Raw genomic sequence first — 17,702 nt, forward strand, 5'->3', positions numbered from 1 at the left:
TCAGATGAACGATTAATTGGTACAATGGAGTTAAACACAGTGACTTCTCCCAGCAGTAGCATAATATGGGTGACACCAGATATCGAAGGCAAACCCCTCAAAATGGAGCTGGACACAGGATCTGCAGTGTCTATAATTTCCACTACTGTCTACAATGAGCACTTTAAGGCTATCAAGCTGAAGAACACAAATGTGTTGCTGAAGACATACTCAGGAGAGAGATTGAGCCCAATGGGGGCGTTGCAGGTCAGAGTGCATTATGGGGGGCAAACACAGCAGTTACAGCTGTATGTGGTGCCTGGAACTGGCCCCCATTATTTGGCAGGGAATGGCTTTCAAAAATAAAGCTGAATTGGTGTGACTTGAAAATGCTCCACACGTTCCAGTCCAAAGAGAAAGGCACAGACCAAACACTGGAACACTTGCGGAATAAATACAACACAGTTTTCAGTGATCAGATGGGAACAGTAAAAGGCTTCACAGCAAAACTTGTACTAAGAGATGATGCAACCCCAAAATTCTGCAAAGCCAGATCTGTTCCATACTCCCTGAGACCAAAGGTGGAAGCGGAAATCGATCGCTTGCAGGATACAGGGATCCTGACGAAAGTGGACAGAAGCGAATGGGCCACACCCATAGTTCCTATTGTGAAGAAAGACGGGTCTGTTAGAATGTGTGGGGACTTCAAGGTAACTGTGAATCCAATGTTGCATGTGGACCAATACCCCCTACCACGCCTGGATGACATCTTTGCTGCACTAGCTGGTGGGAAACACTTCAGTAAAATCGATCTGAAACAGGCTTACCTGCAGCTACCGGTTGAAGAGAGTTCCAAACAGTACCTGACAATAAACACACACAAAGGTCTATACATGTATAACCGCCTGGTGTTTGGCATTGCATCAGCCCCAGCCATTTGGCAACGAACTATTGACCAGATTTTGCAAGGAATCCCAGGAACCCAGTGTATCCTGGATGACATGATCATAACAGGATGCACAGACAAAGAGCACCTGGCTAACCTGAAGAGGTCCTGAAAAGACTGAAAGAGTATGGTCTACAGGCAAACTTAAAGAAGTGTGAGTTCTTCAAAGACAAGATTGTCTTCTGTGGACATGAGATTGACTGTAATGGATTGCACAAAACACAGGACAAAATTGAGGCAGTGGTACAGGCACCACGACCACAAAATATCACAGAAGTGAGATCTTTCACGGGACTGATCAATTACTACAGAAGATTCCTCCCAAACCTTTCAGCAGTACTCCAGCCTCTAAATCAGCTCCTGGAAAAGAATAGGACATGGCGGTGGACAGAGCAATGTGAAAATGCATTTCTGGAGGCAAAACGGCTCATAACATCTGAACAGGTCCTGATGCATTACGACCCTGAAATGCCAGTGAAGTTGGCTTGTGATGCGTCCCCTTATGGATTAGGGGCAGTCCTTTCACACACACTGAAAGATGGGTCAGAGAGGCCAGTTGCATTTGCGTCACGAACATTGAATGATGCAGAGAAAACTACTCACAAATCGACAAAGAAGCACTGGCACTAGTGTGGGGCGTCAAGAAATTCCACGCATACCTATATGGCAAGCGTTTCACACTGGTTACAGATCACCAGCCGTTGCTTTCCATTTTCAGTCCAAAGAAAGGCATTCCGGCAATGACAGCAGCCAGGTTACAGCGATACGCCCTGTTCCTTGCCAGTCATATGTATGACATTGAGTTTAAGCCGTCATCCCTCCACACAAATGCAGATGGATTATCCAGACTGCCATGTACAAGAGAAAGGCAAAGGAGGGTGGATGCAGTGGACATGTTCCATACCGCTCAGCTCGAGGCACTACCGGTCACAAGCACAGTTATCAAACATGAGACAAGGAAAGATGTGACCTTGTCAAAAGTGTACACCTACACCATGTCAGGATGGCCAGCTACTGGCAGAAAGGAGCTGACTCCGTATTTCCAGCGGAGAAACGAAATTACAACGTACCAAGGATGTTTGATGTGGGGAATGAGAGTCATGATACCCCAGAAATGCCAACATCGAGTCTTGCAGCAACTACATGAAGGTCATGTTGGAATTGTCAAAATGAAGCTGCTCGCAAGGAGCCACTTCTGTTGGCCAGGTCTGGACCAACAGATAGAAAATATGGCAAAGAACTGTAGTGGATGTTTGGAAACCCTGAACATGCCTGCTCCTGTCCCAGTCCACCCATGGGAATGGCCCACAGAGCCATGGCAGAGAATTCATGTGGACTACGCTGGTCCCTTTGAAAAGCACATGTTTCTGGTTATAGTTGATGCCCATTCCAAATGGCCAGAGGTGTTTTGCACTGACTCCTCCACCTCAGCTCAGACGATAGAGTGTCTCAGAACAACGTTTGCACGCTCCGGTTTGCCACTGCAGCTGGTAAGTGACAACGCGCAAGCTTTTGTAAGTGACGAGTTTACAAGATTCATGTCAGTAAATGGAATCAAACACTCAACTTCAGCTCCGTACCACCCTGCCACCAATGGGCTGGCAGAACGCTTTGTGCAAACCCTAAAGCAAGGACTCCGTGCAGCAAAACGAGACGAAGAGACTTTGCAAACAAAACTGGCCAAGTTCCTGGCCTCCTACCGAAACACCCCACATGCCACAACAAATGAAAGCCCAGCCGCACTGATGTTCGGGAGGCCTCTCCGCACACAGCTGGACATCATGAAGCCAAACAGGCGTAATGAAGTGCTGAACAAACAAGCCAAGATGCTCTCCGGTGGCCGGGAGCGCCGTCTCCAAACAGGACAGGAAGTGATGGTGCGAGACTACAGAAGAGGAGGGAAATGGACAAGAGGACACACACAAACGGGACCCAGAACTTACCAGGTTCAAGTGAGCCCAGACATAATGTGGCGGCGTCACATTAACCAAATGCATTCCACGGAAAACAGCACAACAATCGAGAGAGAACAGGCACAGAGAGCTCCCGAGAGTGACACACAAGGAACTGTAGAGGACGGTGGGGCAGTAGAGAGACCCCAGGCTGAAAGAAGGGAGCGTGTTGATGAAGGTGCTGCTATAGCAGACGCTATAATGGAACAAGCACACACTGAGGATGTTCAGGAGCCTCCAGACAATCTGAGGCGCTACCCAGAACGAAGGCACCGTCCACCAGACAGACTAGACTTATAAACAAACAAACAAAAACTAACTGTTCAAGTTCAAAATAAAAGATGCAAAATAACTACAACAAGTTCTGGGTAATGTTTCAGTTGTGGTTTGGTAAAAGTAACTCTGATTGTATAAGAGAAGGAATGTTATGTTCTGTTAATAATTACTGATGTCCCCTTTAAGGATGAAGCGCCCTTGGTCATGCGCAGTATTGTTCTATGTTATTCTGGTACTAACCTGTTTGAGTAAATGTGAAGCTCCAGTTCAATTGCTTGTATTCAGAGTCTTTCTTATTACATAAATAAGTACTAAGTGTTAAGACACTACAGGTGGATTAGGAAATTTGGGTTGTCATTCTGTAATAGATGAGGTCCCTGTCCCGACTTACTCAGTGGCGTTGTGGATCGAGTGTCCGACTTGAGATTGGACAGTTGGGTATTCAATCCCCAGCCGAGTTATACCAAAGACTGTAAAAATCAGCATTAAGTTTTGTTTTTGCACCTTTTACATTCGGTTTTGTACACCAGCTTCAAACAGATGAAACTACATTATTTTTGTTTATGGGAAATATGTCTCACAGTGGTTTAGATAGTATAGAGTAGAGAATCATTGTACCATCTTATTTTGTCACATAAACTGAAATTAAGCGAACTATGAGTTTTAGCAACCAGGAAATGGCGGAGTGATTTCTACATAGTGCAACTTTAAAGGGGAATTTCATCCTGGCTCTGCCACGGTATATAGTCCTTACTACGGGTGTGCCGACATGGCCATATTCATAATCGTACCCGTAAATTGACAGTTGATACTCTGATCCGATGATACTCATGATCAGAAAAAACGGAAGTGTTTTAATATGCCTAAATAGATGTTGGCAAAATACCTCCCTGCATGTTCTCACTGCAAATTTTTTTTGTAGATTTGGAGCAACGGACAGAGGGGTGTGTGTGTTTGTCCTCTACTTGCAGGAAGCAGGCAAGTTTGCTGTCACTCAGTCAGAATGCTCATGAGCGTATCATATTATACACATTTGATAGCTTGATAGCAAAGGGCCTCGCCATGTGATTTATCACAGTAGCAGGCAGCAGCAATCTAAAAGTTGGGACTGAAAACATGCAATGAAAAGTGATCGGTTAAATTTATGAAGCAAGAGGATGGAGAAATACAGCTTCAGTCTATCCAGTCAGAGTAGCATGATAAATGTTCAGCCTGCCCTTCTTTTTACAGACAGCCAAACTATCCAGTTGAGTTATTTAGACCATGTAGAATCTCACACTTGATTGACTCAAAGACAGCACAGTTAGTTCTTGACAAACTCTGACTGACATTAGAAAGATTCTTGCTGGCACCCCAAAATAACTTTTTTTCCAATCATGGATAATTACAAAAAATTGTCGGAACATAATCATATCCAGAAAATTGCCCATATCCATTACGATACTCATTTTATCCAACTACTCGGCACACCCCTAGTCATTACTATATTAAAACTTCTTCAGGCTAGGGTCTATTTTTCTCAATTTCCACCTGATTTGCGTGCCCAAAGTAAACTGCCTGTTGCTCAGGACCTGACGCCAGGATATGCATATAATTGGTACCATTGGAAAGAAAACACTCTGAAGTTTGTAGAAATGTTTAAATATTGTAAGAGACTATAACACCATAGATATGGAAGGAAGGAATCCAAAGAAAAACCAACTGGAATATATTTTTTTGAGAGTCCATACTCTTCCAATGGAACGTACAGGGAAAAAATGTAATCTTGCTCCCAGTATGCAATTCATATGGCTTCCACTGGGTGTCAGTAGTCTTTGTTCAGGGTTTCTGGCTTGTTTCTTCCAAAACAAGGAAGAATAATGATTTTTAGAACAGGGACAGACTTGGAAATCCAGGTAAACACATGCAAATTCTTTCCGTAAGAAATATTGCATTTTGATTTCATTTTATGGTATCTGAGGAATAAATATAAACGTATTTTGACTTGTTTTAACAAAGTTTAGCATTAGCTTTTTGGATTCCTTTCTCTGCATGTTGAATGAGTGTATCACTCAAATTGATTGCGCTAACTAAACAGACTTTTTGGGATATAAAGAAGGATTTAATTTAACAAAATGACACTGCATGTTATAGCTGGGACCCTTTGGATGACAGATAGGAGGAATATTTTCAAAAAGTAAGTGAATATTTAATCACTATTTGTGAATTTATGAAACCTGTGCCGGTGGAAAAATATGTTGATGTGGGGTGCAGTCCTCAAACAATCGCATGGCATGCTTTCGCTGTAAATCCTACTGTAAATCAGACAGTGCAGTTAGAATTAACTTCTTGATGCACCCATCTCGTTACAGGGATAATTTTCGTCAACATCCGCTGAATTGCAGAACGCCAAATTCAAATTAAATTACTAAAAATATAGAATTTTCATGAAATCACAAGTGCAATATAGCAAAACACAGCTTAGCTTGTTGTTAATCCTGGCGTGTCAGATTTCAATAAAGCTTTTCGGCGAAAGCATACCAAGCGTTTATGTTAGGACATCTCTCTCAGTAGACAAAATATTACAAACAGCTATCAGACAAGTGGATTGGTCACGAAAGTCAGAAAAGCAGTAAGATGAATCGCTTACCTTTGATGATCTTCGGAAGTTTGCACTCACGAGACTCCCAGTTACACAATACATTTTCCTTTTGTTCCATGAAGATAATTTTTATATCCAAAATACCTCCATTTGGTTAAGATGTTACGTTCAGAAATCCACAGGCTTGAGAAGACCGGGCAGACGAAAATTCAAATAGTATCCGTAAAGTTCGTAGAAACATGTCAAACGTTTTTTATAATCAATCCTCAGGTTGTTTTTACAATATATAATTGATACTATTTCAACAGGGACTGTAGCTTCTTCAATAGGAGAGAGAGAGGAAATGTCTGCTCCGAGCTGTTGCGTATGCAAAAAGCTGCTGGCACCCAGCCATCCACTGATGCGATGTGATCTTTTTTCAAAATAAAAGCCTGAAACTATGCCTAAAGACTTTTCACACCATGGGGAAGCCATTGGAAAATGAATCTGGTTGATATCCCTTTAAATGGAGTGAAGGCAGGCTATGGAACAGAGAGCTTTCAGGAAAAACAGCACTTCTGAGTGGGTTTTCCTCTGGGTTTCGCATGCAATATCAGTTATGTTATACCCACAGTCAATATTTTGACAGTTTTGGAAACATTAGAGTTTTTTCTATCCTAGTGTCACGACTTCCGCCGAAGTTGGCTCCCCTGCCTGTTTGGGCGGTGCTCGGCGGTTGTCGTCACCAGCCTACTAGCCGCCACCGATCCCTTTTTCGTTGTCTGTTTTGTCTAATTGGTTTCACCTGTGTCCTGTTGTATGTGCTTGATGGGCTTCCTTATGTAAAGTGTGTGTACCCGCCCTTGTTTTGTGCGGGATTGATTTTGTGTTACGTGTGTGCTTTCATTAGAGGTGTTTGTGTTCTGGACCTGGCACCCCGTGTTTTGGGTGGTCCATATTATTGTCCGCGCCCTGTGTTGTGGGCTTGTTGTTTTGTGCCTCATTAAAGTGCACCTTTTCCCTGTGGAACTCTCTGCGCCTGATTTCTTCCTCACCCACCTAGTCCCGCGTGACAGAATCCCGCACCCTTTCCTCCATCGGACTGACCATCGTAATCTCGAGTATATTCAGGCAGCGAGGAGACCGCGTCAGGCTAGATGGGCCATGTTTTTTACTCGGTTTCGTTTCACCATCTCGTACCAGCCAGTCTCCCAAAACACCAAAGCCGACGCGCTGTCCCGCCTCTATGATACCGAGGAGCGGTCCTTTGAGCCGACTCCCATCATTCCACCTTCATGTCTCGTGGCACCGGTAGTGTGGGACGTGGACGCGGAAATAGAGAGGGCCTCACGGTTAGAGCCGCCCCCCTCTCAGTGTCCAGCAGGGGCTCAGTAAATGCAGAGGGGGTTCCGTGATAAACTAATCCGTTGGGCTCATACTCTACCCTCCTCGGGTCATCTTGGCTTCGAGAGGACAGTGTGGAGTCTTAGAGGGTGATACTGGTGGCCCACGTTGGCTAAGGACGTGAGATTTTATGTCTCCTCCTGCCTTGTGTGCGCTCAGAGCAAGGCTCCTCGACACTTGCCTAGAAGGAAGTTACAGCCCCTCCCCGTTCCACAACGGCCGTGTACTTTCTTACCGACCTTCCCCCGTCCCAGGGAAGTACTACGATCCTGGTCATTGTGTATCGGTTTTCTAAGTCCTGCCGTCTCATTACATTGCCCAGTCTCCCTACGGCCCTGCAGAATGCCGGTACTATGGGGTGCCTGAGGACATAATTTCTGATCGGGGCCCCCAATTCACATCCAGAGTTTGGAGGGCGTTTATGGAGAGACTGGGGGTCTCGGTCAGCTTGATCTCGGGTTTTCACCCCAAGAGTAATGGGCAGGTGGAGCGCGTAAACCAGGATGTGGGCAGGTTTCTGAGGTCATATTGCCGGGACAGGCCTGGTGAATAGGCGAGGTATGTTCCTTGGGCTGAGCTCGCTCAGAACTCCCTCCGCCACTCAATGAACATGTCCCCTTTTGAGTGTGTGTTGGGATACCAGCCGGTCCTGGCCCTATGGCATCAGAGCCAGACCGAGGCTCCTGCGGTAGAGGAATGGGTACAGTGATCCAAGGACACCTGGAAAGCCGTCTGGGAGTCGCTGAGACTGGCGGGGGGAACGGCAGAAGAGGTGCGCTGTCCGGCACCACAGTAAGGCCCCCGTGTTCGCACCGGGGGACCGGGTCTGGCTCTCGACCTGAAACCTGCCCCTCCACCTGCCCTGCCGGAAGCTAGACCGCAGTGTGTGGGGCCATTTAAAGTCCTGAGGAGAATAAATGAGGTGTGTTACATGTTACAAATTCCTAGGTATTATCGTATTAACCCCTTGTTTCATGTGTCTCTCCTCAGGCCGGTGGTGGCTGGTCCCCTTCAGGAAGGTGAGGTGCCTGAGGTCCCTCCGCCCCCTCTGGACATCGAGGGGTCCCCAGCGTACACAGTACGTGGCATTCTGGATTTGAGTCGCCGGGTGAGGGGCCTACAGTACCTCGTAGACTGGGTGGGGTACGGTTCAGAGGAGAGGTGCTGGGTACCGGTGGGGGACATTTTGGATCCTTCTCTCCTGAGAAACTTCCACCGCCTCCACCCGGATCGCCCGGCGCCTCGCCCTCCGGGTCGCACTCGAGGCTGGTGGCGGCGCGCTCCTTACCTATCATACTCTAATTCCACTGATGTCAAAACTCGGTCCTCCAAAAATGGGAGTGACACTTATGCAGTTCTATTACGTGATATCTTTAAATAAATCTCTGTTAGAAAGGATTACCTACATGTACTGACCACATTATAGACAAAAGCATACTACATGGCAGACCAATACAAACTCATCTCTTAGCATGTCCAGTGGTTTGCGGCTATCAAGAAATTGTTACGGTGACCATAGATTATCAGAGTGATTTTCTAAATTGTAGAATAATAGTGAAGACATCCAAACTATGAAATAACACATATAGAATATTGTAGTAACCAATAAAGTGTTAAACAAATCAAAATGTATTTTATATTTTAGATTCTTCAAAGTAGCCACCCTGATTGACAACCTTGTACACTCTTGGCATTCTCTCAACCATCTTCACCTGGAATTATCTCAACCAGCTTCACCTGGAATGCTTTTCCAACAGTCATGAAGGAGTTCCCACATATGTTGAGCACTTGTTGGCTGCTTTTCCTTCACTCTGTGGTCCAATTCACCCCAAACCATCTAATTTTTGGAGACCAGGTCATCAGATGCAGCATTCCATCACAAATAACCATTACAAAGCCTGGAGGTGTGTTGGATCATTGTCCTGTTGAAAATCAAATGATAGTCCCACGAAACGCAAACCAGAATGGATGGCATATTGTGGTAGAAATTCTATAGGAAGAACGACTGCAGATTTTCTTTAAAAATATTTTATTATAAGAATTGCAAAAATGTGCATAGTTGAAAAGTTCAACAAACAGTACCAGGGGCAGTATTGAGTAGCTTGGATGAAAAGGTGCCCATTGTAAACAGCCAACTCCTCAGTCTCAGTTGCTAATATATGCATATTATGATTAGTATTGGATATAAAACACTGTAAAGTTTCCAAAACTCTCAAAATATTGTCTGTGAGTATAACATATCGCATTATATTGCAGGTGAAACCCTGAGGAAAATCAAAACAGGAAGTGGCTTCTATTTTCAAAACTCCATGTTCCATAGCCTCCCTTTGCTGGATTTAAAGGGATATGAACCAGATTAATTTTCCTATCGCTTCCTCGAGGTGTCATCAGTCTTCAGACATAGTTTCAGGCTTTTATTTTGAAAAATGAGCCACAACGATAACATCGCATCAAGTGGTCACATGAGTTTTGCTCGCGCAACAGAGTTTGGATAGGTATTGCTTTTCCCCCTCCTACTGTGAAAGACATTTGCGGTTGATATATTATCGATTATATATTTTAGAAACAACCTGAGGGTTGATTATAAAAAATGTTTGACATGTTTCTGTGGACATTATGGAAACTATTTGGAATTTTCGTCTGCGTTGTCGTGACCGCTCTTTCCTGTGAATTTCTGAACATAACGTAACAAACAAACGGAGGTATTTTGGAAGAAAAACAATCTTTATGGAACAAACGGAACATTTGTTGTGTAACTGGGAGTCTCGTGAGTGAAAACATCCGAAGATCATCAAAGGTAAACGATTAATTTGATTGCTTTTCTGATTTCCGTGACCAAGCTTCCTTATGCTAAGTGTACTTAATGTTTTGTCGTGTGATCGATAAATTTACACAAACGCTTGGATTGCTTTCGCTGTAAAACATAATTTCAAAATCTGACACGACAGGTGGATTAACAAAAGGCTAAACTGTGTTTTCCTATATTGCATTTGTGATTTCATGAATATAAATGTTTGTAATATTTATTGAATGTAGCGCTATGCTATTCAGCATTTGTTGATGACACTTATGCCGTTAGTGGAATTGCAGCCATAACAATTTAAGAGTGCCTTGAATCATACATAAATCACTGTCAGTGGCACCAGCAAAGCAACCCCACACCTTCACACCTTCTCCTCCATGCTTCACAGTGGGAACCAGGCATGCAAAGATCATCCATTCACCTACTCTGCGTCTCACAAAGACACGGCGGTTGGAACAAAAAAATCTCAAATTTGGACTCATCAGGCCAAAGGACTGATTTCCACAGATCTAATGTCCATTGCTCATGAATCTTGGCCCAAGCAAGTCTCTTCTTCTAAATGGTGACTGTTACGGATACAGGTATACTGTGTGTGTGTATCCTGTGTTCTTTTCTCTCCTTCTCCCCTCACAGGTGAAAATCATCACTCCCTAATCAGTCAACAATCAATCATCAATCAGAAGACACACCTCCTCCTGTTTCCTACCCAATCACAGTTCCTTTCCCTTGGTTTAAAAACCCCATAAGTTGTTTCCTCAAGAGCTCAATCTCTCTGTAAATGCCATGTCTGTAGGTCTCTGTGTTTCACTCTCTCTTTGTGTATTAACCTCTCTCTTTTGTTTGAGCACCTCCATAGCACTTTTTCATCACCTGTGAGTATTGTTTTGGTTATGGTGTTTGTTTGTTTGCTGGTGGGAAAAGGGGAAACCAAGACAAGTTGCCCATGGGCATACAGTACCCGTAGGTAGACTTTGTTAAATAAACTAGTTAAAACTAGGCGGACCACCCACTATTTTTGGTTAGTTAGTTATTGTTAAAGTAGGCTAGTCTAGCTTAGGGGTGTTTTTGAAGACTTTTTGTTTCTTTCCTTGGGTCCAGCTCAGCCCCTTTTCCTGCTCCCCCCATTACCGTGTGTTTTACAATAAACCATGAGTTTGACGGTAGATTTCAGTTGTCGTGGTTATTTCGTTCTCACTTTTACTTTGTCACAATATTAATTTGCATGAGTTGTTACGGGTTTCATTACCATCCCCCCCTAGACTGTGGGGCCAAAAGGGATTCGTAACAGTGACTATATAATGAAGCTTATTGAGAGAATGCCAAAAGTTTGCAAAGCTGTCATCAAGGCAAAGTGGCTACTTTTAGCACTTTTTTGGTTACTACATGGTTCCTTGTGTTATTTCATAGCTTTGATGTCTTCAATATTATTCTACAGTGTAGCTTACCAAAAGGCAGCCTGTGGGGATGGGGGCTGGGATTAAAAATAAAATATAGGACAAAACACACATCCTGACAAGAGACTCCACAACACTAAATAGACTTAAGACAACACAGCATGGCAGCAACACTTTGACAACACAGAACATGGTAGCAACATGGCAACGGCACAACATGGTAGCAGCAGAAAACATGGTACAAACATTATTTGGCACACACAACAGCACAAAAGGGCAAGAAGGAAGAGACAACGATGCATCACAAGAAGCAGCCACAAGTGTTTAAGTGTCCATGATTGAGTCTTTGAATTTAGAGATGGAGATAAAACGGTCCAGTTTGAGTTTTTTTGGAGCTCGTTCCAGTCGCTATCTGCAGTGAATTGAAAAGAAGAGTGACCAAGGGATGTGTGTGCTTTGGGGACGTACAACAAAATGTGACTGGCAGAACGATAAACCAGTGGGTCTTGTGGCAGGTATACAGAGGACCATTGTGTCCAATAAGGAGCATTGGTGGTAAAGAACACATAGTCGCTTAAGAGCACCCTTTCCTGCCGATCTACAAATTACATCTCCGAAATCTAGCATAGGTAGCATGGTCCTCTGAATCAGGGTTTGTTTGGCAGCTGGGGTGAATGAGGAGCGATTACAATAGAGGAAACTAAGTCTAGATGTTTCAAAAAAAAAGATTTCCCCTCAACCAGGTAGGCAAGTTGAGAAAAAGTTCTAATTTACAATTGCGACCTGGCCAAGATGAAGCAAAGCAATTCAACACACAACACAGTTACATATGGAGTGAAACAAACAGTCAATATAACAGTAAATACAATATAGCAAGTAAAACACTGGAATGGTAGATTTGCAGTGGAAGAATGTGCAAAGTAGAGATAGAAATAATGGGGTGCAAAGGAGCAAAACAAATAAATAAATACAGTAGGGGGAGAGGTTGTTTGGGCTAAATTATAGATTGGCTATCTACAGGTGCAGGAATCTGTGAGCTGCTCTGACAGCTGGTGCTTATGGCAAGTAAGCCATTTGCACGCACAATTTTGATTTGTTAAAAAAGTTTGAAATATCCAATAAATGTCGTTCCACGTCATGGTTGTGTCCCACTTGTTGTTGATTCTTCACAAAAAAATACAGTTTTATATCTTTATGTTTGAAGCCTGAAATGTGGCAAAAGGTTGCAAAGTTCAAGGGGGCCGAATACTTTCGCAAGGCACTGTATGTTTACATTTACATTTAAGTCATTTAGCAGACGCTCTTATCCTAAACAACGTTTGCCGCGTTTCTGTCGATATTATGAAGCAAATTTTGAAAAAAGTTTGACATTATAGTATTCGATAATACATCAACCGGGACAATTGGCTTTTCAGTAGGAGCGGGAGGAACAATGGCCACCTTTGTCTATTACGCACAAATCACTCTGAGAGCCACCACCTGACCACTGACGCAATGTTGTCGTTCACGCTCATTTTTCAAAATAAAAGCCTGAAACTATGTCTAGTGTCTGTAGACACATTAGGGAAGCCATAGAAAAAAGGAATCTGGTTGATATCCCTTTCAATGCTGAATAGGGATGCACAGGAACACAGAGGTTTCAAAAATAAGAGTCACTTCCTGATTGGATTTTTCTCAGGCTTTCGCCTGCAATATCAGTTATGTTATACTCAGACAATATTTTTACAGTTTTGGAAACTTTAGAGTGTTTTCTATCCTAAGCTGTCAATTATATGCATCTTATAGCATTTGGTCCTGAGAAATAGCCTGTTTACTTTGGGAACATTGTTTTTCAAAAATGAAAATAGTGCCCCCTAGTTTCAAGAGGTTAACACAGTGTCCAAAGAAGGGCCAGAAGTATACAGAATGGTGTCGTCTGCGTAGAGGTGGATCAGAGACTCACCAGCAGCAAGAGCGACATCATTGATGTATACCCTAGAAGAGAGTCTGTCCAAGAAATTAACCCTGTGGCACCCCCATAGAGACTGCCAGAGGTCCGGACAACAGGCCCTCCGATTTGACACACTGAACTCTATTAGAGAAGTAGTTGGTGAACCAGGCGAGGCAATCATTTGAGAAACCAAGGCTGTTGAGTCTGCCGATGAGCATGTGGTGATTGACAGAGTCGAAAGCCTTGGACAGGTCAATTAATACAGCTGCACAGTATTGTTTCTTATGGATGGTGTTTAACCTCTTGAACCTCTGGGGGCAGTATTTCATTTTTGGATGAAAAACGTTCCTGTACAAGATATTTTGTCATGAAAAGATGCTCGGCTATGCATATAATTGACAGCCTTGGAAAGAAAACACTCTGACGTTTCCAAAACTGCAAAGATATTGTCTGTGAGTGCCACAGAACTAATGCTACAGGCGAAACCAAGAGGAAATTTCATACAGGAAGTGAGCCAGATTTTTGTGTTCCAATGTCTCCTTATATGACTGTGAATGCGCAAGGAATGAGCCTACACTTTTTGTCGTTTCCCCAAGGTGTTTGCAGCATTGTGACGTATTTGTAGGCATATCATTGGAAAATTGACCATAAGAGACTACATTTACCAGGTGTCCACTCGGTGTCCTCCGTCGAAACTATTGCGTAATCTCCAGGTGCGTGCATTTTTCCATTTTGAACAGAGGAGAAACCAAACTGCCACGAGTGACTTATCATCGAATAGATATGTGAAAAAACACCTTGAGGATTGGTTCTAAACAACGTTTGCCATGTTTCTGTCGATATTATGGAGTTAATTTGGAAAAAAGTTTGCGTTGTAATGACTGAATTTTCAGTTTTTCTTCTTAGCCAAACGTGATGAACAAAACGGAGCGATTTCTCCTACACAAATAATCTTTTTGGAAAAACTGAACATTTGCTATCTAACAGAGTCTCCTCATTGAAAACATCCGAAGTTCTTCAAAGGTAAATGATTTTATTTGAATGCTTTTCTTGTTTTTGTGAAAATGTTGCCTGCTGAATGCCAGGCTTAATGCTATGCTAGCTATCAATACCCTTACACAAATGCTTGTGTAGCTATGGTTTAAAAGCATTTTTTGAAAATCGGAGATGACAGTGTTGTTAACAAAAGGCTAAGCTTGTGAGCCAATATATTTATTTCATTTCATTTGCGATTTTCGTGAATAGTTAACGTTGCGTTATGGTAATGAGCTTGAGGCTATAATTACGCTCCTGGATACGGGATTGCTCGTCGCAACAGGTTAAGTTATCATTTAGGACCTTGAGCGTGGCTGAGGTGCAGCCGTGACCAGCTCTGAAACCAGATTGCATAGTGGAGAAGGTATGGTGGGATTGGAAATGGTCGGTCATCTGTTTCTTGACTTGGCTTTTGAAGACCTTAGAAAGGCAGGGTAGGATAGATATAGGTCTCCAGCAATTTGGTTCAAGAGTGTCCCCCACTTTGAGGAGGGGGATGACCACAGCTTCTTTCCAATCTTTGGGATTCTCAGACGACATGAAAGTGAGGTTGAACAGGCTAGTAATAGGGGTTGCAATAATTTCGGCAGATCATTTTTAGAAAGAAAGGGTCCGGATTATCTAGCCCGGCTGATTTGTTGGGGTCCAGATTTTGCAACTCAGAACATCAGCTGACTGGATTTGGGAGAAGGAGAAATAGGGAAGGCTTGGGCGAGTTGATGTGGGGGGTGCAGTGCTGTTGACCGGGGTAGTGGTAGCCAGTTGGAAAATATGGCCAGCCGTAGAAAATTGCTTATTGAAATTCTCAATTATAGTGGATTTATCGGTGGCAGCTGGGAGGAGGTGTTCTTATTCTACATGGACTTTACTTTGTGTTTTTGTTATCTACATGTCTGTTTTTAAATCTACTACTGGTACTACTACTTGTACTATTACTTGTACTGCCTGCACTCGTGGACACTTTGACTGTGTTGAAATGTCATTCCAAATAAATTAGAATCTCTTCTTTTGCATATACAGTGCATTACCCTAGCAGTGAAAATGCATTCAGAAGCTTTGTCTCCTGACACGTGAATAACTGCAATATTTTAAATGCATAACAAAATCACTCAGGCAATATTGTGGGACGGCAGGGTAGCCTCGTGGTTAGAGCATTGGACTAGTAACCGGAAGGTTGCAAGTTAATCCCCCGAGCTGACAAGGTACAAATCTGTCATCCAATGAAAACACATTGAAAAGAGAGTGACCTCAAAAAAAAAATCTGAATGGTTTATCCTCAGGGTTTCGCCTGCTAAACAAGTTCTGTTATACTCACAGACATGGGGCGGCAGGGTAGCCTAGTGGTTAGAGCGTTGGACTAGTAGTTCAAATCCCTGAGCTGACAAGGTACGTTCTGCCCCTGAACAGGCAGTTAACCCCCTGTTCCTAGGCCGTCATTGAAAATAAAAATTTGTTCTTAACTGACTTGCCTAGTTAAATAAAGGTAAAATAAAAGAAATGGTGTTAAAGATGCCATTTTGTAGTCTCAATGGTACAGCTCGAGTGACAAATAAGGGCCAACAATCAATGTCAGTCCATGCAGGCACTGCTGCGAATGAACATTTCCAATCTGATTAACATGAAAAGCACAATTAAGAGATAAGCTTCAAAGAAATCAGACATAATGGAAATGCCAAACAATGCGGTACTAACAATTAATAAGTGTCCCCATTCCTCGGATAATGGAGTCATGGCAGGGTAACTGATTTAAGGGCCAAATTTGTCAATTGATGTAATTACAATCTCATTCAATGTACTCTCATTCTCCTGGGAGGTCACAAGGTGGAGATGAGCAGTTCTACTGTATGATGGGAGCTAACATTGGGCCCGTTTTTTATGCTGGTGGTCACTTCTCACCACTGAAATTGTCTGTACTCCCAATATAATGTGTTTGCATAATACAGTACAAGGACAAAGGGAATGTGTTTTTCTGCATGCATCTCACATCAACCCACCATGACTGCAAACTGCATAAAAGTGTGAGACTGAAATGTGTTGTGTTAATAAATCACATTTAGAAGCAATATTGCAGTGTGAAATGTCCTCCTTTATCTTTGCTCTCACTTCATCTCTCATTAGATCTGCCCAGAATTCAAAATGTCAGAGATTTCAGTTGAACAGAGTTTCATGACATGTCACGCTTACAGTATGCCAAGTTTTGACTTGAGATACTACTGCATCACAAAAAAACACTCCTGATGCATCATGACCTGAATTTTACTGTATGTCGTATGTTATCGCATATCAAGATTCAGCCCACAATGGAGTGAAGAGGATCAAGTCGTGAAGGATTGCGATATTCATGTGAGAAACAGAGTCAAGCTTGGCTATCAGGCTCCCCTGAGGCATGTGTCCCCCTGCAGAGAGAGACGGTGGGTATTAGCAGAATTACCATCCTCATCTGAATGAAGAGGTGTCGTCAGAAAGGAGGAAACAGCGGGGAAATCTTCAAAGAAGAATATGGGCTTTGAAGGTGTCGTTGGTGACTTCAAAGAGGAACTTTGCATGTATCCCAACGAGCTACAAGCTCATAAACCCACAGCAAGAAGGAGCTGTGAGGGGATCCTGAGAACTGCCCTTCTCCAAACCATATGTCTTCTGTCTGGCTCTGTGAGTGTAATAATCGGTGAGGAAGTTATCATGGTGTCCCGATATGGGGGCTCTTATGAGGGAATTGATCTCATTAGATTCCATTTTCAGTTCATAAGACATGGTTTGGTTCCAAATACTGTTGTATTGTAATGATAAGCCATATAGTTATTTGCCAAAGATTGCAGCATCGGGCCCCATCCAGGATTTGAATCTCTCATCCTGATGCAAACCCAAGAGGAAGGACACTGACGGAAGTGACGCTGTTAGGTTTTGTACATAATTCTAAATCCTAATTTAGAACTTATCCCCTAGGCACTCCTGTAGATCTTAACCTATTCAGACTCTAGGGGCAGTATTTCATTTTTGGATAAAAAGACGTGCCCGTTTTAAGCGCAATATTTTGTCACGAAAAGATGCTTGACTATGCATGGAATTGATAGCTTTGGAAAGAAAACACTCTGACGTTTCCAGAACTGCAAAGATTTTCACTGTGAGTGCCCTAGAACAAAAGCTTCAAGCAAAACCAAGATGTTTCTGCAACCAGGAAATGAACAGGATTTCTGAGGCTACATTTAGCATTATCTCCTTATATGGCTGTGAATGCGACAGGAATGAGCCTACCCTTTCTATCGTTTCCCCAAGGGGTCTGGAGCATTGTGACGTATTTGCAGGCATATCATTGGAAGATTGACCATAATAGACTACATTTGCCAAGTGTCCGCACGGTGTCCTGCATGGAAATTGGTGCGCAAAACTCAGCTGCTGGTATTTTTGGTATGGGATTCTGAGAAA

At 43.1% G+C, this 17,702-nt stretch overlaps 1 pseudogene; it reads left to right on the forward strand.

Moving 5' to 3' along the window:
• Positions 1-314: 314 nt before the first annotated feature.
• LOC127914895 (uncharacterized protein K02A2.6-like) lies at positions 315-9,385 on the forward strand (annotated as a pseudogene).
• The last annotated feature ends 8,317 nt before the right edge of the window (positions 9,386-17,702 follow it).

This window comes from Oncorhynchus keta, chromosome 34, assembly GCF_023373465.1.
Source record: "Oncorhynchus keta strain PuntledgeMale-10-30-2019 chromosome 34, Oket_V2, whole genome shotgun sequence".
NCBI lineage: Eukaryota > Metazoa > Chordata > Actinopteri > Salmoniformes > Salmonidae > Oncorhynchus > Oncorhynchus keta.